Source organism: Lissotriton helveticus, chromosome 8 (genome assembly GCF_964261635.1).
Source record: "Lissotriton helveticus chromosome 8, aLisHel1.1, whole genome shotgun sequence".
NCBI lineage: Eukaryota > Metazoa > Chordata > Amphibia > Caudata > Salamandridae > Lissotriton > Lissotriton helveticus.
The window spans coordinates 1335524915-1335550746 of record NC_136069.1 but is presented as its reverse complement, the minus strand read 5'-3'; positions in this window follow the sequence as shown (position 1 = coordinate 1335550746).

Here is a 25832-nt window from a genome sequence, read left to right as displayed (position 1 = left end):
CTGTACTATTACACTATGTTCACTCAGAATGGTAAAAAGAGCAAGATATATCAGATCATATGAAGGCAAACAATTGCTTTCACTCACGAGATTCTCTTATAGCCAAGAAAGCACAGGCACTGTGCTAGTCAATCATAAATGTACAAAATATGACTCTAACACTTGATATTGGTGGTCTACTATGAAAAATATTATTGTTATTAATGTGAGAGAACACAACAACCCCCCAAATGTCTCCAAAATTGAAGTGAGGCATGAACTTAAAGATTTAAAAGAGGCAAGGACTAGTTCCCAAAAGCCCACTACTACAATTCTAAAATATATTCTCCCTAATGTGCTGTAAACACCTCACAGGTCAGCTACAACAGCTACAAGCTATACTCACTTTAAAACACTTAATAATGCATACAAATTAAGCCACCAGTGATACTCCTGCTGCAACTAGAAGATACCAAGACATCAAAATTCCAGATATCTTGACCACTAAATATGATGAGGAACTCTTCTTCCAACATGGCAACCTTAATAGCGGCAAACAAATTATTATATTTGCTACAGCAGATAATTTATTAATACAATGCCAAAATGGATGATGGACTGAATATTCAAAATGTACCGTAGACCATTCACTCAGATATACAACATACATGACAAATATTTAAAAAATAATATACCCTATTTATAGGCCTTGCTACTTAATGAACAGAATAGCACTTACTACAAACTACTCAACCACATTAAAATTAAAACGAACAACTATTCCCCACATAAAATAAAAATAGACTTGAAACAGGCAATACTAGTAGAAGTGCTTAAACTATACCCACACACAGCCATACAAAGCTGTTATTAACATTTTCATCAAGGCATTTAGGCCCAGATGTAGGTAAAATAGATTTACCGATTTTTAATTACCGAATTTTACCGATTCGGTAATTAAAAATCTGTAAATCTAAGGGGTGGATATGTAGGTATTCCAGATGTGCTGGAATACCGATTCTGAAGAATTCGGTATTTACCGATTCGGTAAATACCGAATCGGTAATGCCCATTCATTCCTATGGGCTTTGAAGCCCATAGGAATGAATGGGCATTACCGATTCGGTATTTACCGAATCGGTAAATACCGATTTGCACAAGGGTGCAGGGGGTGTCACTTTGACACCCTCTGGCACCCCCAAAACAGGCTCGGTGCCATGTGGCAGGCATACATGCCCTAAGGGCAGGTCTGCCTGTCACATGGCATAGGTGTGCATGCACACATGTGCATGCACACCGGAATCGGTATTTTACCATCAAATTGGATTTGATGGTAAAATACCGATTCTGTAAGGCCTCTGGGACTCTGAAGAGTCCCACCTACATCTCGGTGCCTCAGAATCGGTAAATTTATTGATTTTTTATTTTACCGAATCGGTAATTTTACCGATTCGTTAAAATAATGCCCCCTACATACCTGTCACCCATATACCGGTCGGTAACGGCCGAAAATACCGATTTTCGGCCGTTACCGACCGACCTACATCTGGCCCTTGGAGACATCCCCAAAAATGTTCAGTAAGTGTATAATTTGGATCAAACAGTTAATTTGCCTCTGAAATAGAAACATTAATGTCACTGGCCTATGTCACACATTAATTAAACACCTCACAAAACACTATGTGGGTCCTTACGATGCCGGTTGGACCATGGCAGCTGTCTAATTCATAATGCTGAGTCTGGGAGAAAATAGTGGACGAGAAAGAATGTGGGCCATCTTACCAGCCTGTACCTGACCTGCTGCTGGAGGTTCCAGATCTGTACTTTTACTGCCTCTTGCTGGTTGCAAAAACAAGAGATTGGTGTCAATAGATCTCATCAAACAGCATCATTTCTACACAGTAGACCAAGTGAGCTCCTGAGTAGTTACCTGTCTTCTCTCACTACTATACAGGAGGTCCCATTGGAAGCTTTGATCAGTGATAAAGCTTTTATTCCTCAGCTGGTGATAACAACTCATACCAAAATACAGATTTATATTCAGAAACTAGACATGGATGGTGTCTACATCAATGTACCACCATTCTAGTCTACTCCAAGTTCTACACAGCCTCCAGAGCTGCCAAAAATAGATTGAACAGCATCTGGCTACTTTATCTACTTTGATGACTTCTCTTCAGATTCATTTGAGCCGCCCCCACCTCTCCGGGGTAGATTGCGTGTATTCTAATTTTGGCTGAAGAAGACTTACTTTGTTCCTCTATGGCTATACCTTTGGATTACAGTTTCATTACTTCACATCCTCTCCCAGAATGCTCTGCTGTATAATTGGTAAACCTGGTTTTAACACCCCATTCTTCTTCACACAAAGTGGGAAGTGACCTTTTCCTGGTGAACATCTCGCTGTTCTGGTTCCTGATGGAATTGTTTGAGATAGGGTATGGTATGATATATTTGGTCCTACTGAAGATTTACAAATACCATAGGTATTCCGCATTTCTTTAAATGACATTATCACCCCTAGTACTGTTGTCAATGAATAGGGCATTGATACAGTGCATAAAATGCTAGAAAACCAAGAGTATTCCACTGTTTTTAATTTTGATGATATGTTTGATAGTGCGACTAATTATGACGAAATGCTCTGTTTTCATCATTATGGTCACCCCTTCCTGCATAAAGCAAGTACTCCATGTGCAGTATTTAATTACATACAATGGGAACACTTCCCTACACCACCACGGGGTAGCTCACAAATGTTTGCGCAGAAGCTTACATATTTTTCTGGTCATAATATAGGCTCACACCATCACGGGCAAAGAAAAATGTGCTCAATGATACAAAGCTGATATATTTGGAATCTTTTCCAGTTGTCCACACAAGGGTTTGACTTTTGGACGGACACAGTTGATTTGAAATCAGTTTGTGGAACTAAAGATTGGCAAGTTAAGGGGAACAAGGCATTATTTAGAGCATGCCAGATACCACATCAATGGCCAGATGTAGGTAATTCCCATTTACCGATTCTAAAATACCGAATTTTACCGATTTAGTATTTCAGAATCGGTAAATGAGATATAGATAAAGATTCAGTACATTTTACCGAATCGGAAATATTCGGTATCCGAATCAGTATCATTCCTATGGGCCTGGAGGCCCATAGCAATGAATAGGAATTACCGATTCGGTAAATACTGAATCGGTAAATACTGGTTCGGTAATTTACCGAATCAGTATTTTAAGAATTTGGTAATTTATCGATTCCGTAAATTACTGATTTGGTAAATTACCAATCAATCAGAGCATTTGTATAGCGCACTACTCACCCGGAGGGTCTCAAGGCGCTGTACCCTTAAATATGGCCCCTACATCTCAGATGCCTAATACCAGTCGGTTAACGGCCGAAATTCGGTAATTTTGGCCGTTACTGACCGGATTTGGGCTACCTACATCTGGCGCATTATGACTTTCCTGAGCAAAACTGTGCAGCAGGCTTCATGTCTTGTCCTGGCTAAGACAGAAGATTTGAATACACCATGCTTCGCAGCAGCTCATACAGTTCATCAGGGACCAATCAGGAGGGATGGTTTGTGTGGCTGTTAGATACTAACGGATGTCATGTATGTTTCCTACGTGACACTGAAGGGTTTAGGATTAGTAGGCCTGACACACATTATGCGCAGACACAACCCTCGGGTGGTAACAGCTTACAGTGTTGAGAAGTTGTGCCTTGATTGGCTAAAAACCTCAGCATTGTACCAGGTGAAACAACCCTTGTCCCTTCTTTCAAAGGAGATTTTATTTCTTTATTTATTTGAAGAGTTTTATATAGCGCTGGCTACACCCGGAGGTATCACAGCGCTTTACATGAGGTTAGCGTTATACAAGAACAGTGTTACATAGTTACATCAGATACTAGAGCATGGCATAACATAGAGAAAAATGGTGGTACAAAATTACGTCAGTTTCTTAGAGCAAAAATGATATAGAAACAAGTCCTCTAGAGCATAGAGGGTAGAGAGGGAAATAGTAAAGGGGGTTGGGATGCAGATCGGGTCAGGTAGACCAGACATGAATGATAGTGCTTCAGGGGACACCAAAAGTTAGAGAAGTGAGTCAACAAACCGGAGGAGGTCCAGAAATCATAACATCCCTTGATGGACTCCCTCACTGCGACAGATTACCTAAGAAATTGAACAAGTCCGAAGAAAGGGGCAAAAGGGTGCCTCACCGTGACCATCCATGAAGAGAGGGGTGTAGGTGTTCCAGGTGGCGGCTGACTTAAGTCAAAGGTCAGTCAGATGGGAAAAAGGCATCGTTCAGCTTCATGAATCAATCAGGGAGTCTGTCAAAACCACCAAGATTGAGGATCCAGGTCATGGACCCCAAGACTTCAAAACTAAAATGGCGGGATTGCAGGTATACAAAAATCCGATCAAAAAGCCAACAAGGGAACCTAACCAATGGAGCAGGGTTAAATGGGAAAGGCAGCCACCGGATCTGGTGGGAGAGAGGCTGGAAATCACCGATCACTCTCGGGTCATTATAAACATACGTGGGAACACTACAAGGGCAGCAGTGCCTCCATTCAACATGCTGTATAGTCAGGGAAAGTCAGCACGGATGCCCAGGCAGCAGCCCCAGAAGAGGAAGCTGCGGGGACAGGAGGGCGCGCTCACTTGGAAACAAAAATACATGGGACTACATGACTTTTATTACGTCCTCAAAAACCACGTAAAAAACGGTTCTTGTATGCAATATACAATGAAAGTGTGGAAAGTTTTCCAGCAGGAGGCTGCTGAGAGACTGCATGAAATTTACGGGGCTAATTTAGAATGGGCTCTAGCAGCAGATGATAATGATATGACTACATTGTCCACTAGGATATACTCTCTGGGTAACATAATGTCTTCTGCAAAAGGCATCATACAGAATGACATGTCCTCTTTACAACATGGCGGTACAAAAGGGGGTGGTGATGGACGGAGCATCTGAACCAATCAAACACTCACACCCAGTCAACAGATCTGGGTTTAATCCATCACCATTCTTTAGCCCACTCGGCCATCCATTTATTCACCATAAGATGGCAGGGTATGCTCAGACGTGAGTCCCTTGCTCACTTTGCCACTGGATTCAAGCAAGCCTGGCTGAAATGCCATAAACCGGTCCTAGGAATCTTTTTTCGGGTCCAGGGCAGGCATGGCTTGGCAGTTCGGGCTGGACTGGGTGTGAGTGTTTGATTGGTTCAGATGCTCGGTCCATTACTACCCCCTTTTGTACCGCTTTCTTCGCCATAAGTTGGCAGGGTATGCTCAGACGTGACCCCCTTGCTCACTCTGCCACTGGATTCAAGCAAGCCTGGCTGAAGACGGCTGAAATGACAGAAACCGGTCCTAGGAAGCTTGTTTCCGGTCCAGGGAAGGCATGGCTTGGCAGTTTGGGCTGGACTGTTCCCATGAGGCACAGGGTAAGACTGATTTGCATATGGCCATGTCTGAACTGGGGTGGCAGAGTGGGCTAAAGAACGGTGATGGATTTAACCCAGATCTGTTGACTGGGTGTGAGTGTTTGATTGGTTCAGATGTTCCGTCCATCATCACCCCCTTTTGTACCGCTTTGTTCACCATAAGTTGGCAGGGTATGCTCAGACGTGAGTCCCTTGCTCACTTTGCCACTGGATTCAAGCAAGCCTGGCTGAAGACGGCTGAAATACCAGAAACCGGTCCTAGAAAGCTTGTTTCCGGTCCAGGGAAGGCATGGCTTGGCAGTTCGGGCTGGACTGTTCCCATGAGGTACAGGGTCAGACTGATTTGCATATGGCCATGTCTGAACTGGGGTGGCAGAGTGGGCTAAAGAACGGTGATGGATTAAACCCAGATCTTTTGACTGGGTGTGAGTGTTTGATTGGTTCAGATGCTCCGTCCATCACCACCCCCTTTTGTACCACTCTTTACAACATGGACAGTCCCAGCTTAGATCGATGTTGGAATGGCAAGACTGATGTTTTTCTTAACTGGACTGACTGCGAGAATACTTTGATGCATTCCTTAGTGCTTAGGGAGGATTTGCTTCATGGTGCATGTAATGCGTCCATGGAAAATTTATCCTGATATCTGAAGGATTCTCCAGCTGCAGGGATTAGTCCTGCTGTCAGATTACTCTTGAATGGGAGTTATTTTATGTTGAACGATCAGAGCTGCTGCGTCATGAAACCGGGAGTTGCCTATCTGGTGGCGGTTTCTGCAGTCGTGACCTGTTGCGCTTATGTACTGTGTCCACCTGCCCGCACAGTTAAGGTCTTTTACTGAGATATAACTGCTGTTTCACATTAATTTCCCACTACATTTTGAGGAAAATGTGCACCAAATTTTTAACATGTCAAATACTGCTGTAGTGGCACACTTTTTATGACATTAGGCTCTGGCTTGGCCAGTACCTTCTAGACAGTCCATCATACATACACTCTCTGCTGGGAAGGATTTTTGGAGGTCCTCCGCTGGTGCTTTTCCTGATTGTCAGGACCTTGCTTTTATATTTTCTGCTCCACAATGGATGTCCCACCAAGAGGCCAATTGGACTGGCACTTCCACGTATGCCCCTGTATCGTGAACGCATGATAGATTGTTTTGGAACACCCTTGCTTCAGGTGCTAAATTAACACTGGTTGTTGTCATTTCTGCCTGTGTGGCTACACTGTGTGCAGCCCATTTTCTGCTGTCTTCTGTGCAATTTTGAGTGTGCCCTGGACATATAAGGAATGCAACTGGTTTGGTCTCAGGATATTGACCTACTGGTGAACCCAATACCGGCCCACAATTACTGTTGTCCTTTGCGTTTGCCGTTGCTTCTGAACGCATTCTACAAGCTGTCCTGGGATGCTTCTGCTCCGAGTGATCTGGATCTTAACTTGGCTTCTGCTGATCTTGCACTGGCTGCTCCTCCTTTGGCGTCTGTTGAGGGGGATAGATGGGGACATGCTTGCTTCATGGATCTTATCCAGTGGGTGTCTCTGGGAACATCATCTGTGGTTGCTGGGAACAGCAATATTTCTCCTCTTGGAACACATAAACAATCTGGCGATTTTGAGTTGTGGGACTTTAATTCATCTTCCTTTTAATACTAAATTGCTTTTTTTAAATTGTTTGAATACAATTTTTATAATTTTTAACAATTATTGAATGACTTTCACTATGCTCTTTGCTATTAAAGAAGTCTGATGCTTTTTTAGATTTTAATAGGCTTTGTATACTTATCGACCCCTATTTTGCACTTATCTAGGGAAAACTTTCATTGACTCATGTCCAAGGAGTGGGTGTCACGTGGTCAGGATAGCCCTGATAAGAAACACCCCCATTTACATGCTCATTTTTCCTAAGTTACCTTCTCTATTACACACAATGACTTTTGTTGTACATGTGCAAGTGTTACAATGCAGGATAACATACTCTGAATCGGCATTGCTTAAATTTTCACTTCGGAGGCACACTAGCACAACATCTTGAACATTCCTTACAAGGGATAAAGTTCACTGCGCAAATGTAATTATTATTATTGTCCAGTAGGTGTCGATGATATCCAATCAAAACAAACATTTGCAGCCAGACAGGGGTTGCGACATGACCGCATGGGTGCTGCTTATTATATAAACAGAACCACTTCTCTGTTTAGTAGAGGAGCACTCAGCTGACACTGTGGGGTCACTGAAAGCTCAAATTCCAGCTAAGCTGATTCCTGTTCACCACCGCGAGGGATGTCCAGCTCTACACCAAGACGAATATCCTGATGACACTTTCCCGCGTTTCAAAGGGTTTTTCCACCCAACAGGAATTTGGCAGATCACCCACCCTAGGCAAGACTATGTTAGGGAGCACAAGATAGGAGTACACTATCCACAGTACTTATATGCCTGCATATATTCACAGTTATAGCACAATGTTAGCATCGTTTATCCTTTTCACTCTTCTCATAATGCTAATTGTGTTATTCTGTTTCATTCTATTGATAATCGCAGTGCAGGTATTTTATAAAAGAATCACAATGCTTCAATAAATATTGAAACACCTTGCTGAGCACTTGTTGTGTATTTCTTTGGGTATGGATGGGAGTCCAAATGACAGGGTTCTAGATCTCTTACCATGATTTCCTTGGTAGATGAGGGTTGTCATGTTCTGAGGTTACACACACATTTGGTACACTGTAAGGTTAGGGGGTCCAGCTAGTGCTCTGTGGGCTAGTAAGAATACTGGCCAACATATCCTGAGGGTGTGCATGGAATCAGTCAGATGTTTATGTTGTGTTGTCCAACAAACCCACACTTTTACCAATGAGGTACAAGCAGTACGACATGCCGAGGACCCTCTGAAGTTTTATTCAGAAACAATGTTCGGCACTAGACATATATCTCACGTCAAGTTGCAGGGGTGGGAGAGTCTGATAGGTGCTGCCACTTGCTGCAGCCTGACTGGCACATGGGTTAAGGGCAGGAAACTGTCCCCGCCCCAGGGGCTTAATCACTCTGTCACACTCCAAGGCGGTGATGTGCAGGAAACAGCTGTCACCCAATAGGCTGGCCTGGGAGTGTACCGGGACATGTTGTAGAGGGGCCTTGTTAGTGCAGTGTCAACTTAAAATAAACAACTAAACAACACTGAAAGAAGCCCGACTGCAGCCCAGGTAAAACGTCACTTTGCAAACTGGGAGGCCGATATCAGCGGTAAATTGGCAGTCTGTGCAGCCCATATTCTGTGCCAGTGCTCTTTTTATTCCCCTGCCTCATCACTAAAGCGTGATATGCACTCCCCCAGTCTCATACAAGCAGTCAGTCGCTATTGATTTGGCTGGCAGGGTTCCACAGCATTGCATCCATCTGCCCCTGGTGGGCCTCCAAGCTCTCGACAATGCTTAACATAGTGTTCCGTGGCTACTCTGTTCTCTGTGTCCTGGTTTAGTTCCTGGATGGGTGTATCACCCAGGTGGAGTCAGTGCGGTGCCCTGTGGTGGGACATGCAGGAGAAAGTGCTCCTCGTAACTCCTGGACTCATTGTCTTATGGAGTGAGTACGTTTAAGCTGTTTCTGCTGAGGTTGTTTTTGCTCCAGGTCCCTGGGGGCAGGCTGAGAGTCCGATGTCTGAGAGGGGAACAGAGGAACCCTCACCACCTGCATGCATGTCCACCTTCCTGTTCAAACACACTGGAGATAAGGGGGCAACAGGCTCCTAGGCCCAGATTGGCTTAATTAGTTTTATTCCACAGAATCTTGCAGAATTTTAATGTAATTCTGTGGAATTCCACAGAAAAAAGCTCTATCAATTCTTCCCATCCCTACTCATGAACAGAGGGAAGGGCCAACAAGAATTCAACAAAAGTCAAACAAGAGAGAGAGAGAGGAGGAAAAGTAATAGGTGGCACAAAACAATTAGAAGAGGGATGTCCAGGGAAAGAAACCAGAACCCAAATGGGAGAGGAAACACAGGGTCAGAAGATGAGCAAACAATGGATAATCATAGATAAACCTAGGTGTAACTTTTGATGACCAGCTGAACTTCATGGCCCATGCAAATAAGGTGGCAGCCAACGCCCACTTCAAACTTAGAACGGTTAGAAAAATCATTCCGTATCTACCAGACTCAGCTGCCAAAACTCTAGTCACCACTCTAGTTTTGACATCACTAGATTATTGCAACGGTCTGCTGCTCAATGCTCAGAGCAGAGTTACTAAAAAATTACAGACCGTGCAGAATGCGGCCGCTCGCGTACTATCAAAAAAACCCAAATTTGCACCTATTTCAGATACTTTGAAAAATTACCACTGGCTGCCCATTCACAATAGGGTAAAATTCAAAGCTCTATGCACAGTATACAAGACACTACAGGATCAAGGACCTTGTTTCCTTAAAAATCAATTGATCCCCTATAACCCATCGAGAACCCTCCGATTCCACCTCACTTAACCATCTAGTGGTTCAACGTAGTCGAACAGTTTCTTGGGGTGATCGCCGCTTTTTAGTTGCGGCCCCCAGACTTTGGAACACCCTTCCAAGTCACATAAAAACATGCCATTCGCTTCTTCAGTTTAGAAAAAAACTGAAAACGTGGCTATTTAACCAGTAATCCACATCTCCGCACTTCCTGATCATGGTGAGACAACAATTGCATTTTAGCGCCGAGACGCCTACGGGTATTTGCTAGCGCTTTACAAATATCATTAATAAATAAATAATAAATAAATAAATAGAATTATGGTGATCAACCTCTCTGATAGACACTGAGTGATTGTGAACAAACTGTATTGTGATTTAACTTTTTGTCCCAAAGCCAGCTTTGCTTACACTCAGAGTTGGATTGACGTATTTAATTTCATGTGCAAGTTCAAATGTAGGAAATGGTATAATGCATGGATTGATAAACCCAATTTATCGAAAAATATGGGAGATGTGAGTAATTTAGAAATCAGTGGCATAGAATTGTTATTCATTTGAGCAAGATACAGATATCGAGAACAAGAGTTTTCCATATTTAAATCAGGCTGATATGGACATTGTGATTTATGAGAGCTGCCCGAGTTTAAACCTAAAACTACATTCTTACCTTCAATACCATACGATGAAATAAATAAATTTCATGAGGTGGTAACTCATGACCTTAAACGATTGGAAAACAGATTTCAAAAATAAGAGTAATCTAACACTGTGTTAACTTAATGCCCTTAAAATCCAGGAGAGGTGCTCCTATGAGCTGATTGAGAGGAAGGAAGCTACTACACTTATCAGTTGCTTCAGAGGGATTCTGATTGAATGGAGGGATGTATTGACTGAATTTGATGAATACAGATATTTGAAGTGCGATCACATCTCCTCAAACTCCCAAATCTGTACCTCTTACCCAAGAAACTTAAAAATGCCTTTAAACCCCTGGAAAGACCAGGGTGTACACTCTAAAAACAGTCCTAGGGGTGGGCAGAACTCATGGAGTTTTACTCCGCGGAATTCCACGGAGTTGCATAGAAACTCCGCAAGATTCCATGGAGTTCTGCCGACCCCTATCTTAATTACAGCAGATAGACCCTTCCCTAATATTTAGAGCACAGACAGAGGGATAATGGCGTTGTGAAGCTGCCTTAAGGGTATCCCAGATAGGCTGTAATTGGAATCATGAGCTACAGATTAAAAGTCAGCCTTTTGCAACTTTCACTGCCCTCTGAGCCTCTCTGTCAATGCACGACTGAGGCACTGTTTACTAACCCTGGTTGTTACAGGCGTAGTGCCTCTACACGTATTTTCACTGAGTTGACAAAAAACTCTGTGGAAATACGCTACACTCCCTCCCACCTCCAAAGTCTTTAAAAATGTAAAAGAAGCAACTTACCTGTTGTCTACCGCCTCCCCTGCCTGGCCGCTCTCCATCCTGGTCCTCATGTCCTTCTGTAATTAAAAAAAACACTATGTTGTACGTCTGATGCGCATGCGTCAGGCAGGGAAGGCGGCAGACAATAGGTAAGTGGCTTTGTTTACATTTTAAAGACTTTGGGAGGGAGCTGCTAACTGTGCTCTGCCACAGAGGCAGAGTTTTTGCCTACTCCGCATTCGCCACGGAGCGCACAGTATGAAAATCTCCACAAACTCCGCTGGCAGAGCGGAGTTACCCGCCCTGGGTTACTGTTTACTTTGAAATGCACCATGAACGGGCTTTCTGAGATGCTATTTTCAAATAAATGCGCAGTGTCTATTGGTATTTATTTACATGCATATTCTTCATGTTTCTGTCTGCAGCGAAGTTACCGAATTACTGCCAGACTTGGAAATAAACCCTAAGAATTGCTGTTTTATGGAAAGGAGATTGGACAGAAACAGAAGTGAACTCATTTCCCTGTGTTTTGCTTGTAGACACTCAGGGGCGACTGGCTACCGGGCATTTTGACATTCTACAGTGCTAGGGGCTGATTTTGTTGATGGGGACCTGCGTGTGCAAAACGAAATTCGTTTTGCATTGTTGATTTCGAGGCACACGCATGTCTCCATCTACGAAATTAGCCCCCACCGCAGTGACATCAGCCCCCAGCTCTGCAGAATGCCAAAATGCCCGGTAGCCAGTCCGGCCCTGTAGACACTTCCTTCTCTATGTGCCTGTTTCTTTATTTCCAACTGGGGGTAATGTGCTGTTGTTGCGTTGCCACTGGTTTTATGTGGAATTCAGGAGGTCTGCAAAGAATGTGACAAGCTTGCCAGTTAACACATTCACAAACAATCAATAAATTCAACTAGCCATCCCATATTTGTGTCCCACAAATCATAATATTGGCAAACATCTCTGTTGACAGATGGCTGGACTTAGTGAGCTACTTGCAAAAACCCATTGGTTTGCCCTTGAAATACATTCTATAGTTTTTCAAAAATATGATTTTTGGCACAATTTGAAAATGAATGATTCAATCAACATCGTTATTTGTGTTCTAGTATTGTGAAATCCATTGTAACGTGTAATGGGAAATTTTCAGAAAACATATTTATGAAGAACAGTATATATGAATTCCCCACGTGTAATTTTGCATGAGTTGTATGTATTTCTGCCCGTGCATTTAACTAAACTTTCTGCTCATCTTTCGATCAATCCACCAGTTTCACTCCTTAGCCTGCCAAACGACTGACAGTTCATCTGTCCGGCCACCCAACCTCCATCCATTCACCCATGCATGTGTCTGTCTGTCTGTCAGTATGGTAGTAAACACATGAACAACTCTGTAAAGAAATCAAACCCAGAGTGGCTGTTGTTGTTTTCAATGTACAATATGTAGCTAGCTATTCATGGCCCTGCAGGTGCCCCATGCTACAATGCATGCAGAGCTCCCCATTGAAAGATGAGCCAGGGATGCCCACTTTCTTCTAAAACATTGTGGATCAGCGCATGCCGACTGCTGAGTCAGTTCTGGTATCCCTGCAATGAGCAGCACCAGCCAGCGTGGGCGGAAGTCAAGTGTCACAGTGTAATGGTCTTATATAAGCAAATCCAGACATATTCTTACTGGTTGCATATAATGCGTGCCTGGTACTGACTGACCTTGTTGAACTGTTCAAATGTCATTCTTGTGGGCAACAGGTGACCTTTATTATAAGTGGACAATGAATCAAGTTGGGATCCAGCTTGAGTTGCATTGACCGCCCCTGTTACACTGTGGGCTTCCCCTCTTCACACATAATATATGGCACTACTTGCTGCTATATTGTTTTTATGTAGCTCATTGGCTGTAGACACCAAATTAAGGATAAATCACAAACAGTTACATTGGTGTTTGTGATGAACATTAAAAGCGGCAGTGCGGAATGTGGACATCTAACTAACGTAAAGAATTTCCCACTTGAAGTGCACACATTATATCTTAAATACTATATACAGAAGCACAGATCTGATGACTTTAACGGGATTGCAGAACACAAAGCATGTGGAGAACAGACATCAGATCCATGATGCAGATTTGCATACTTTAAGAATTATGGATGCCTATTAACAATAATAACACCAATGATTTCCCATGTGCAGGAGTGCAGCCTAGGCTGTACCTTCTACGAGACGGTCACTCAGCTGGGCACTGCCAAGCACACAGCACCCAGCCTCAACACACTCATCAGTGGGAGTACATGTGGAAAAATGGGTACAATAAACTATTAGCAAATCCTTACCTTTCAGCGGGAAAGCGACAAAGGGTAGTCAGTGCCTGCTGCAGCAGGAGGAGGGCGAAGGGAAACACAGTTAGCGGTGTGTCAGTGACCAAGGCAAAGGAGAAGAGAGAGATGGCAGGCTGCAGGAGGAAGGCTGGGCACTCCTGGATGAAAAGAAGCCCAACCACCAATGAAAAAAAGGCCTAGATGGTAAAAGGAGGCGGATTGGCTAAAATGTGAATCTTCTCAAGCAGTAGGCACCGGTAAACTCCGTTACGCAGTGGTTGGCAGAAATCTTACCAAACTCCGCTCTCCAAGTTTAGTGCAGAGTGGGCAAAACTCAGCAAATTCCACCAGCGGAACAGAGTTTACCACCCACTCCTAGTAAAAACATATCTAGATATACTGTTTTTTTTTACATAAAAATCCTATGTGGAAACCCTTCCTTCATACCTGAAGCATGGTAGAGACTTCCTAGCACAGATTTATGGAATTGTTTGGGAAGAATTGGGGAATTGGGAAGATTATTTCCTGTTTATGAAGTTAGATATGAATGCATTATATACAAGTATATGTCATGACCAGGGTATCCAAGCATGCAGACATTTTCTCCAAGAATGACCTATATCTTTTCTGTAACGTGTGAATGGGGTTTGATTTGTTACACTTTTGTTTGACCAACAATATTTTTATTTGACAACAAATATTTAAACAAATACAAGATACAGTGATGGGGACCTGTTTCGCTCCCAGCTATGCTAATTTGTTCATGGTCTGGTGGGAGGAGCAGGTTGCTATCACACTGAAATCATTTACTGATCATGTGATGTTATGGGCAAAGAGTATTGGTGACCTGTTTATTATTTGTAAGGGAATGAAAGCAACTGGTTTAAATGTTGTGCAATGTTATGTGTCAGTAATTTGATATTTGCTAGTACGATAAGTGAAACTGAGGTATAATTACTTGATTTAAGGGTATTGGTGTCAGAGAAAAAGTGTAACTTTTGTTTGTATTTTAAACTCCCAGACAAACCTGCAGTACATAACTCTTGTTTGAGATTGAACACATTGTAATGTTGGAGAGGTTCAAAGCAAGGTGATATTTGGAGCAGACACTTAAGACAGTTGTGGCCTGCGTAAGTGGAACCAAAAGGATGGGACTCTTAAGGGACAATAAAGGAAACCTTTTCTAGACAACTAATTAGGAGACTGAGTCTAGATCTGTGACCACCTTCAGTAAGCCAGGTTGATAAAATCCTAGGCAAAGACTGGCATATTCTGTAAGCAGTCAGTGTGGTAGTGAAGTACATCAAGCAACATTCCAGCATAACATACAAATAAAGCACTTCACTGAGGGAAACATGTATGAAGAATATGACCACAGCTATGCAAGCAGTTAAGAAGCCAAGTGTCTAAGGTGTTTACAAATCTAATAAATGCAAAGCCTGCAGAAATAGCTCACACTCACCTATACCATTCTGGGGTCCAATAAACCCAGATATATGGCCAATTACATGTCCTGCCATTCAGACTTCGTGGTGTATGTTACATTGCTCATGCAAGAAACAAGATGTTGGTTGTACCATATATCCAGTCAAGAAAATAATGCTGCAAAACTTAAGGCCTATTAAGCTGAAAGATATCCATTACCCTGTCTCACCTCACTTCAGTAGACATGAAGGGAAACATGAGCTTCTTATGTGTTTTGGGATATAAAGAAACCTGCCCAGTGTGCGAGGGGGTGATCATGAATTGACCTTAAAGAGACTGGAATCCAAGATTAATATTGAATTTTAAACTAGGATCCCGCAGAGCTTGGGAACAGTGGAGCAACTGAATGTATATTTGTGGTAATCTGTTATGTGATTGCAGTTAGTGTACTTTGCTTCAGTTGAAGGTAGGCAGTCTGTACTACTTTTTAATTTTTCCATCATTTTATTCTAACAGGTGTTGGACACGGATTTAGGCAGTTTGACAAATGGTGATGATTTGTAGTTAAGAACTTTTTTGCACCTTGGTTCTACACTATGACAGAGTGTGGGAGGGGTTTCCTGATTACCGATGATGCAGATAATTTTGTACTGTATTGTTTTTGCCCTCTAGACCTGGCTGTATAAAGCCCCCTTTTCGGTGTGTGTCTGCAGTACTGTTTACTGGTATACATATTTTAAACTGGGGGCAATCCTCCATTTAAAATGTGAAGAGGTTCGAAGCATGTGGTCCCACATGTTCCCATTTGAGCAAACTTAGAGCAGTGAGAACAGTATTTGATTTTGCCCACTTGGCCTCGACATAGTAGGTATTGTTTGGCTCTTATCTATGATACTGTTCCCTATTACAAATAATTATTTATTTAGTTTGCTATGGGGCTCCCCACACATGTATAGCAATTATTGAATATGATACCATTACCCCCTGGATAATATTTCAGCTCTCTAACCTTTGGCTTAGATTCTCCATTTCGTTTATTTTCATGTGTGTTTCATTTTATAGACTGTATTTGATGTTATAGCCAGTAATTAGCATGTTCCTATAGAGCTATTGTTCTTATAAGAAGGTGCAGATGGGCAATGTAGAGAGCCTATGGTTTTGGATATTTAAAGGCTACAGGTTATGTTTCACTTATAAATCACGACTTTGAGATTTTTTCACTGTATAACAACAGTTCTAGTTACTTGTGGTTTGTATTTACGTGCATTATTTTAAAGGCTGAACATGCAAATTGTTTCCATTGAATTTTGCACTAAAGTAGATGATTTTCAGGACTCTCTATTGTGGTGTATTACATTTAAATTCAAATTAAATTTATTTGATTTGTTTGATTAATTAAAATCTTACAAAGCAGCTAAAACATTTACAAAATATAAAATACTAAAACAATCCATATGTTCAAATATTTTGCATCAGTCTAATATAACATTCAATCGTTTAAATTTATTTTTTGATTGAGTCAGTCGGTTCGTATTGACACAGCTCAAAATTTAATCAAACACAGGCTTCCAACTTTTTTTGAACCATTTGAAGGAATTTAACGAAAGCTGAATTAATTGGTAGGTCTTCTGGATTTAAGCTTGCCATTAATGCCTGCCTACAAGTCCTTAAGCCACGTTCATTAAACAGTGTCTTAAGTGTACTTTTTCTTTCAACTTCCAGATCCGGAAAAAGGCACAATAAGTGTAAGATGGCTTCTTGTCCTGATTTACATGGCCTACACAGGCAATTATCTTCTGAACATTTTCCATGGTGCCAAGTGGGATAGACCTGGAAAATTGCCAAACCTAGCATTCATAAACATTTGTTGGTTTTTTTTAGACCATGAAGTTTCCAGGTAGGTTTGAATCTTTTTTTTCTTGATACCATTCACAATTGGCCACGCATGCCTTCTTTTAACAAAGTTATCTTTGTCCTTTATCAAGGAGAGATAATCAGTAAGTTTGTTTACTGTTTTTTTTAAACTCTCCTGCACAACCGTGGTGTTCCAAATAGATGTTATACCAAACTCATCAATTGTTAGATTTAAATAGGAGCTGGCAGTTAGGTTCCTGTTATTTCTTATTTCTAGCCACAGTAGACAAGACATTTTGTTGTCCTGATCGTTTTTTATTCTGTTCCACACTTTCATTGTGTGCCCTTTTCTTGCATAACATTGGTCGTTTAGAGGGGCCTAGCTCGAGAACGAAATGGCCGCCTTTTAGCTCGGCTCCGTCGGCCCTCCAGCTAACCTCGACTATCCTGTACTATATCCTGCACTGTGACGAAACTTCAATACAGAATTTGAAATTTAAAGACCCACTCTTACTCACCGTCTGGTCCGGAGGATCCTGTGTGCTGTGGATCCGCAGCTGTGCCCTCGGTGAGATCTGGGCCTCTGGACGCTCGAGACCGGGACCTCGCCTGCGGGACCCGACCGGCGGAGAAGAGATTGCCGGTCCGGGCCGCGAGAGTGAGCCACTGGTGAGAACCGTTGTGCGTGTGCCCCGGAGATCCTGAACCGGCCCCGATGACTGGGCCGTGTGGCTGGAGGGGGACGAGATGTGTTGGGGGCTGACTGTGTGAAGGGATCCCTTCGCCTTTGTCCTGTTCGGCGGCCCGGAACCCCGCGCCTGGCTCCCGATTGTGGGGCTTGCCTCTGTTCGGAGGGGACCCCCTCCCCTATCTGGCGTTTGCCCATCCTGTGCCGGTGAGGCCGTTGTTGGGAGCCTCCGGAGATCTGTAAAGTCCTACATTTGGGGACTGTTTGGGGGCCCACGGTGGAGTGTGGGGCGGCGAAACTCACAAGATGGCTACCGATAACGCTGGGGGTGCTCCGCTCTGCGCCGACGCTCCTTACCGGCCGGATTGTGCGGAGGCCTGGGTGTGTACCCGAGCGCTCACGCCCGGAGATGTCCTGGATGCCTTGATGTCATTGTACGCTGTCTTGGCCCCCGGTGCCTCTACCGACTCCATGCGGCTCGCCGCCATTTTGGGCCGCCGCTCTTTCATGCACCCCTCCTGTCCTGATGCCGCCATTGCTTCGCCCCCTTCGGCTACGCCGGGAGTTGCTGTTGTTGTTCTTCGGCCGCTTGATGGGCCGGTGACTCTTGACCCTCTGCTTCCTCACCGCCTGGATTTCGAGGACTTCCACACGATGCGGAGATCTGCTCCTTCCCGGGCACCTGGGACTTATGGTGGGCCGCCGTCTGCTCCCGCTTCGTTGGATTCGAACTTTTGTCCTGGAGGGGAACCTTTGTATCGTCGACCTGCGCACCTGGACTCCGGCTTGCCTTTGCCTGCCCTGTCGTTGCTGTTACAATTGATTTGCATTATTGACTTTCTGTATTCCCTCCGTACGAAGGCTCTCCCTGATTTATCTCGCTGCCGTGATTCTGGCCAACATTACGATTCTTTCGTGCTGGGTGGTCTGCTCCCGTCACGGGGAAATGTTACAATCTCTTCCTCCTCCCCCTCCCTGTGGGTTTTTGCTGTATGTGAAGGTGTGGTACTGATTTGATACTTATTCATTTGTTGGTTGGTAGAGGGTCGTAGCCGAATGTGTTTGTTCATATCCTCTGGCTCCTCCCTCACATTTTATTTTTTGTTTCATATTTCCTTTCTTCCTCTTTTTGTCTCCTTCTTCTACTTTCTTTCTTAACTATATTTCGGGTTTCGGATTAGGACGACAGGCACGCTGTTTGGAGGGTAGGCCGTAGCCTTCTGCAGGGGTGCGGGGTGGGACGGGTGGGCGGGGTCTTTCAGGTGTTTTCTTTTGGTTCTATGGCCCTTTTCTATCCCTTTATAGCGGTGCCGCTTCTGTCCTTGCTTCTCTGGCATGAGTGGGTCGTGGTCTGTGGCTATGTCACTTTTCTTGTTTCGATGTTTCGTCGCGAATGCCACACCCTTTCTCTCGCCAGCTTCCACTTTCTTCTGTACTATTAGCCGCGGGTTGCCTGGCCCGGGGTGGCGCCCATCTTGCACGCTTGTGTTTTTCCTTTTATTTTTCTTCATCTGTTTTTCCTCTTTCTTTCCCTTCTTTTGTCCCTTCTTGGTTTCCTCCCCTCTGTTTTTCCCCCCTCTTTTCCCCCTTTCCCTTCTCCCTTCTCCCTTTCCCCTTTCCCCCCCTCCCCTTTTCCTCCCCCCCCTTTTTTCCCAGGCTCGTATTGCGAGAAGTGGTTATGTCAGTACAGTTTATCCGCTCCCCTTGCCTTTGCTAGCGTGTTATTGGGTGGGGGACATGAGATATTGGTAGCACTTGTATGCTTCTCAATTATGTTTTGCGTTTGTTTTGTGCTACGGGTGATTCGCGTCCTTACATCCTCCTCCCCCCCACCCCCCTTCCTCCTTTTGTTTTGGCATGGGTGTATTCCTGTTTATTGATTTTCCCGTATTTGTGACTCAGCCATGAGCCTTGCCCCATTATTATAAAATTGACCTCATTGATCCTGATTTGGGCCGTTATTGCCGCTTATCCCATTTCTGGCACTGTTTAATTATGTCTGTCTGCCTGCCAACTAGCCTTGTGTCGCTTATTTTGACTTCTGATCATCTTTGAATTGTGGCCGGCCGGATTGGTTGTAGGCCCATGCTTGTTTATCCTAATGATGCCAATAAAGGTCTTCAAAAAAAAAAAAAAACATTGGTTGTTTAGCCCGAATTCCAATCTCACTTGGGCTTGTGAGGAATTCTTTGGTAGAGAAAATATAGTTCGATAGGTTTTAGCGACCGAGGTGTTGATGATCTCTTTCCCGTTGAGAGCCTCACTGCCATATGTTAGAGTAGGCAATAATTTTGCTGCAATTGTTTTTAACAAGGGGCGATAAGACAAGTCTCCAATGGTATTCTGGAGTGATCTAAATGCACCAACAAGCGAGTTCGCTTTCCTTGTAATATCGAGTTTATGAGTCTCGAACTTGCCGTTATCGCTGAAAGTTACTCCCAAGTACTTATAGTCAGGTACTTGCTCCAGTGTTTTTCCTTGCAGGATCCATTTGTGTGCGTGTTTTAGTCGTATATTTTTTGTAATTACCATCACCTTGGTCTTGGCTTCGTTTATATGCATACCATTTTCCTCAGAGTACTTAGAGGTGCCATCAATCAGTCGTTGCATCCCTACCTTTGTTTAACTCAGGAGTATGACATCATCCGCATATAATAAGCTGGATATCTGAGTTTGAGCTTACCTTGGGGGTGGGCGTTAATGGCGTTTAATTCAGTGGTAAGATCAGCTAAAAATAAGTATAAAAGTAAGGGAGCCAACACACAACCCTGTTTAAGACCACTCAATGTTGGAATTATTTTGGTTAATGTTGAGCCGTTACCCGTCCTCAACCTAACCCAAGTTTCAGAGTGCAAGAACTTAATCATCTTTAGCAGCTTTTCTGGTATTCCTTGTTTGGCAAGTTTGTCCCATAAAAGTACTCTATCTACACAGTCAAAGGCTGATTTAAAATCTACAAAACACAAATATAAAGGTAACTCAGCTAGTATTGCTTTTTCCATTAATATTGCTAAAACTAAAAGATTTGTTGTTGTACCAAGGCCTTTGACGAAGCCTGTTTGGTTTGGGGGTAATACCTGATTCTCTTTTGCCCAGTCAGTTAGATTTGTCAAGAGAATTCCAGCAAACAGCTTAGCATCCGTGTCCTGTAAAGTGATTACGCGATAGTTTTCTGGCTGTTGCCAGTTTCCTTTCTTGAATATGGGTGTTATAAGTGATCCTTTCCATGATTTCGGGATTTGGCCACTCTGGACCACTTCGTTAAAAACATCTGTAAGGTAAACTGACCAGAAGTCGGGCGCTTCTTTGAAAAGTGCAAAAGGGAAGCCATTGGGACCAGGGGCACCATCTTTTTGCTTTTTTATCAAACTTGCCACTTGACTATTGGTTATAAAAATTTCACTATCTCCTTTGTCGATCTTTGTTAAGCTAGCGTCGACAGTAAGTTGTATCAGAGACGGTTGATTTGGATTTAGATGTGTTTTGAGAAACGTCACCCATTCTTCTTTCGGATAGACTGGTTCCAATTCGAAGTTTGTTTGGTCTAGCTAGGCCATTGATTATTCTGTGGTGTATTAGGTCTTGTTGACGTGGTATGGATTACTACAACTGGTACCTTCTACCCATAACTCACACCAACATCATGTAAATAAAAGGATCTTTCATCAAATATCTTTATTTATTGGTTTGCATTTTAATTCTTCCTACCATAGCCCACAGCATAAGACAGTGATCTTTTCTAAACACAGCTGCATTTTACAAGCCCACAAACACAGTGCCAATAAAAAACACTTTACTTTGAATACAGTTGAAGGCACGTGACTTAATCAGTGACTGCTGGTACCTATATATACAATGTTGTCTTCATAAGTGATACAAAGCAATCAAGATAGTTATTGAAAGTTGCAGTAGTGATTCATCAGCATATACTAGCATTGGCTTATTTACTTATCTTTCAGAAATCAAGCACAATTCATTAGAAAAGCAAAAGTGTATATGTCAACTTTTACGGTAAAGCCATACTAACTCAACTTTGTAAAGACATTTATGGCAGTTGCATTTGACTCAAGAAGAACATTTAACAGGAGCCAGTGTTATGGCAACCAGATTTGGTTTTTGTTTTTTTAATTATTTTTTTATTTTATTGTATAAATGAAATGAAAACAGTGCAATTGCCGCATTAATTACCTGTACATACCTATAATACTCTATACACAGTAAACAAGTAATCATATTCAAGAGCACAGTCAAGTATAGCGCATGATTTTTTTTAGGCTTGGCTTAAGAAGGAAGTTTCAGTTTGTAAGAAGGATGCGATCCAGGAGAAAAAAGGGCCACAGATCCTTTTCCCTTTGATTTTGCCTTTACTGCCTCTCCTGTCATACAATGCCTTTTCTAAGTTGTATATGTGTAGCAATCGTCCCCACCACTGCTGGAAGGTTGGAGGTTGAGGATCAAGCCACGCTGAAGCAATACATAACCTAAGTACTGCCATAGCTATGAAGATTAGTTCTTCACCTTCATTGCCTGCTGAGTCATGTACCCCTAATAACATCAGCTGTGGTGTCAAAGGAACAACAACATTGAGAATCTGTTGTGAAAAGCTTGTGATTTCACGGCCGATAGATTCTATACAATTACAAGCGGCGAAGGTATGCACTAGATCCACCCCAAATATTGAGCATCTAAAACAAGATGTACCCTCAGTACCACCCCATTTACCAATTTACGCAGGTGTAATATATAAGTCGAATAAGGTCTTGAAATTATGAGCCCACAGATTAGCAGAAGACAGAACAGGATCCCACAATTCTAGTGATCTCAAAAAGCAAGAATCCTCGACTCCCAGCCTATCCTGCCATTTCAGACTATGTTTATTCAAATCATCTGGTACAAAAGGGGGTGGTGATGTACGGAGCATCTGAACCAATCAAACACACACACCCAGTCAACAGGTTTGGGTTTAATCCATCAACGTTCTTTAGCCCACTCTGCCACCCCAGTTCAGACATGGCCATATGCAAATCAGTCTGACCCTGTGCCTCATGGGAACAGTCCGGCCCGAACTGCCAAGCCATGCCTTCCCTGGACCGGATTCAAGCTTCCTAGGACCGGTTTCTGGCATTACAGCCGTCTTCCGCCAGGCTTGCTTGAATCCAGTGGCAAAGTGAGCAATGGACTCACGTCTGAGCATACCCTGCCAACTTATGGCGAACAAAGCGGTACAAAAGGGGGTGGTGATGGACGGAGCATCTGAACTAATCAAACACTCACACCCAGTCAACAGATCTGGGTTTAATCCATCACCGTTCTTTAGCCCACTCTGCCACCCCAGTTCAGACATGGCCATATGCAAATCAGTCTGACCCTGTGCCTCATGGGAACAGTCCAGCCCGAACTGCCAAGCCATGGCTTCCCTGGACCGGATTCAAGCTTCCCAGGACTGGTTTCTGGCATTACAGCCGTCTTCAGCCAGGCTTGCTTGAATCCAGTGGCAAAGTGAGCAAGGGACTCACATCTGAGCATACCCTGCCAACTTATGGCGAACAAAGCGGTACAAAAGGGGGTGGTGATGGACGGAGCATCTGAACTAATCAAACACTCACACCCAGTCAACAGATCTGGGTTTAATCCATCACCGTTCTTTATCCCACCCTGCCACCCCAGTTCAGACATGGCCATATGCAAATCAGTCTGACATTGTGCCTCATGGGAACAGTCCAGCCCGAACTGCCAAGCCATGCCTTCCCTGGACCGGATTCAAGCTTCCTAGGACCGGTTTCTGGCATTACAGCCGTCTTCAGCCAGGCTTGCTTGAATCGAGTGGCAAAGTGAGCAAGGGATTCACGCCTGAGCATACCCTGCCAACTTATGGCGAACAATCCTGGCTGAAGACGGCTGATAGCCAGAAACCGGTCCTAGGATGCTTGATTCCGGTCCAGGAAAGACATGGCTTGGCAGTTCGGGCTGGACTGTTCCCATGAGGCACAGGGTCGAGGCTGATTTGCATATGGCCATGTCTGAACTGGGGTGACGTGGAGTGCAAAAAAACGATGGATTTAGGCCCAGATCTCTGTACTGGGGTGAATGTATGACATTGTTCTGCATTCTGTCCATCAACTGTTGTTTTTGCATTTGTCACCCCGAGTGGGATGGGTATGCTCAGACGTGAGGCCCATGCTCTCCACACCACTGGAGTCAAGCTATCCTGGTTGAAGATGGCTGACAGCCAGAAACCGGTCCTAGGATGCTTGATTCCGGTCCAGGAAAGACATGGCTTGGCAGTTCGGGCTGGACTGTTCCCATGAGGCACAGGGTCAAGGCTTATTTGTATATGGCCATGTCTGAACTGGGGTGGTGTGGAGTGCAAAAAAACGATGGATTTAGGCCCAGATCTCTGTACTGGGGTGAATGTATGACAATGTTCTGCATTCTGTCCATCAACTGTTGTTTTTGTATTCAAATCATCTGGCACACCTTCCTGCAAACCTCGATATATTTGTGTAATCGAGAGTCTGGTATTACTCGTTAGTAAATCCATCAAAGGTACTCATCCAAATTCTGCCGTACCACCTGCTTTTTCAAACATAAAGTCTCTCAGCAGTAAACAGTTTAAAAAGTCCCGAGGGCCAACACCAAACCTTTCTCTAACTACGTCAAATTATGTTATGTGATCACCAGTTAATAAATCCCCTATCCTATATATACCACTCTTGCCCCACCTAACCAGACATGCATCTTGCAGTGCCCTGGGCAGTTGGTCATTCCCAATTATCGGAGAATACCGATTAAACCTACCTACACCGAGTTTCTTCCTTATACCTACCCTATTTCGTAAGGCAACAATCAATACCTTGAAACACGTTTTCTTAAAGTAACTTGCCTCATAAAATTTCAAGAGACAGCCACTAGCTCGAGTGCCTATAAGGAGTTCATATATCGTTGGTGTGAGAAAGTAAGTTTCTGTTGCAGTACCCCCCCACTTTTTGCCTTATACCTGATGCACGTTTCCTTGGTGTGCCCTGGGTCACTGCCAAACAGGTACCCAGGGCCTGTGTCCCTTCCCTAAAAACTGTACCAAGCCTAAACCCAATTGGCATCTCTAGCCACATGTCAGCCCCTAGTAAATGGTACCCTAGGTACCCAGGGCATTGTGACCAGAGATGACTCCTAAGGGCTGCAGCACTTATTGTGCCACCCTTAGGGGCCCTGTACCCTGACACACACACACTGCCTTTGCAGGCTGAGTGTCCTGGTGCAGAAATAAACAATGAGTCGACATGGTACACATCCCTGTGTGCCATGCCCACAAACCCACTGCCCTGGCATACATCAGCCACCCCTCTAGCTGGGTGCCCTATGCCTGTGGTGTGGGCACAGGTGCGTGAGCCCTGTACCCCTACAGTACCCAGGGCCATTCCTGGGCACTGTAAGTGCAGTGATGCCACTAGGAGTATATGGTGCTGGGAGGTTGTCATTACGAACTCCACAGCACCATAATGGCTACATTGAAGGCTGACAAGTTTGATATCAAACTTCTCAGCACAGTAAACCCACACTGATGCCAGTGTGAGATTTAATGTAAAACGCACTACAGAGGGCATCTTAGAGATGCCCCCTGAAACCTAACCTACAGTCCACATCCTGGGATGAAGTGCCAAGCCTCCTCCCCCAGGATGGGCAGGGGAAGCTTCAAAGGCATTCCGCCTTTGTGAGCTTCTCCAGACCACTTGCTCTACTCAGCAACTGAACCCCACCAGTTCTGACCCCCACTCTGGCGGGAAACCCTACGTCAGAAAGGGGGGTGTGCCAGCCTGTGCCAACTCCACCCCTCAGGTGGGAGAGGCGAGGTGATGCACGACCCCGGGCTCCGGCCTTCTTGAAGATGGGGAGCCCTGCCCAATCACAACTAGGCTCCTGCCCCCCTCCCACAGGAAACGAGCAGGCTAGGGGGTGTACCCACCCCAGGACAGGGACCCATTGGTCCCTGCCCTTGCCCTACCTGTAATGCCTCTAAATTTCGTATTTAGAGGCACCCTGAACCGTCTTCCACAGATCCAGATTACGAAAAAAGAACGAAGATCAAGGAACACAAAGACCTGCTGTGCAGCTGCTAAAAAGAGGAAGACACCAACTGATTTGGCCCCAGCCCTACCGGCCTGTCGACCCTCGAACATGCTCTTGTTAAACCCCGGCATCTCCAGTGGTCAGCAACCTCAAAAACC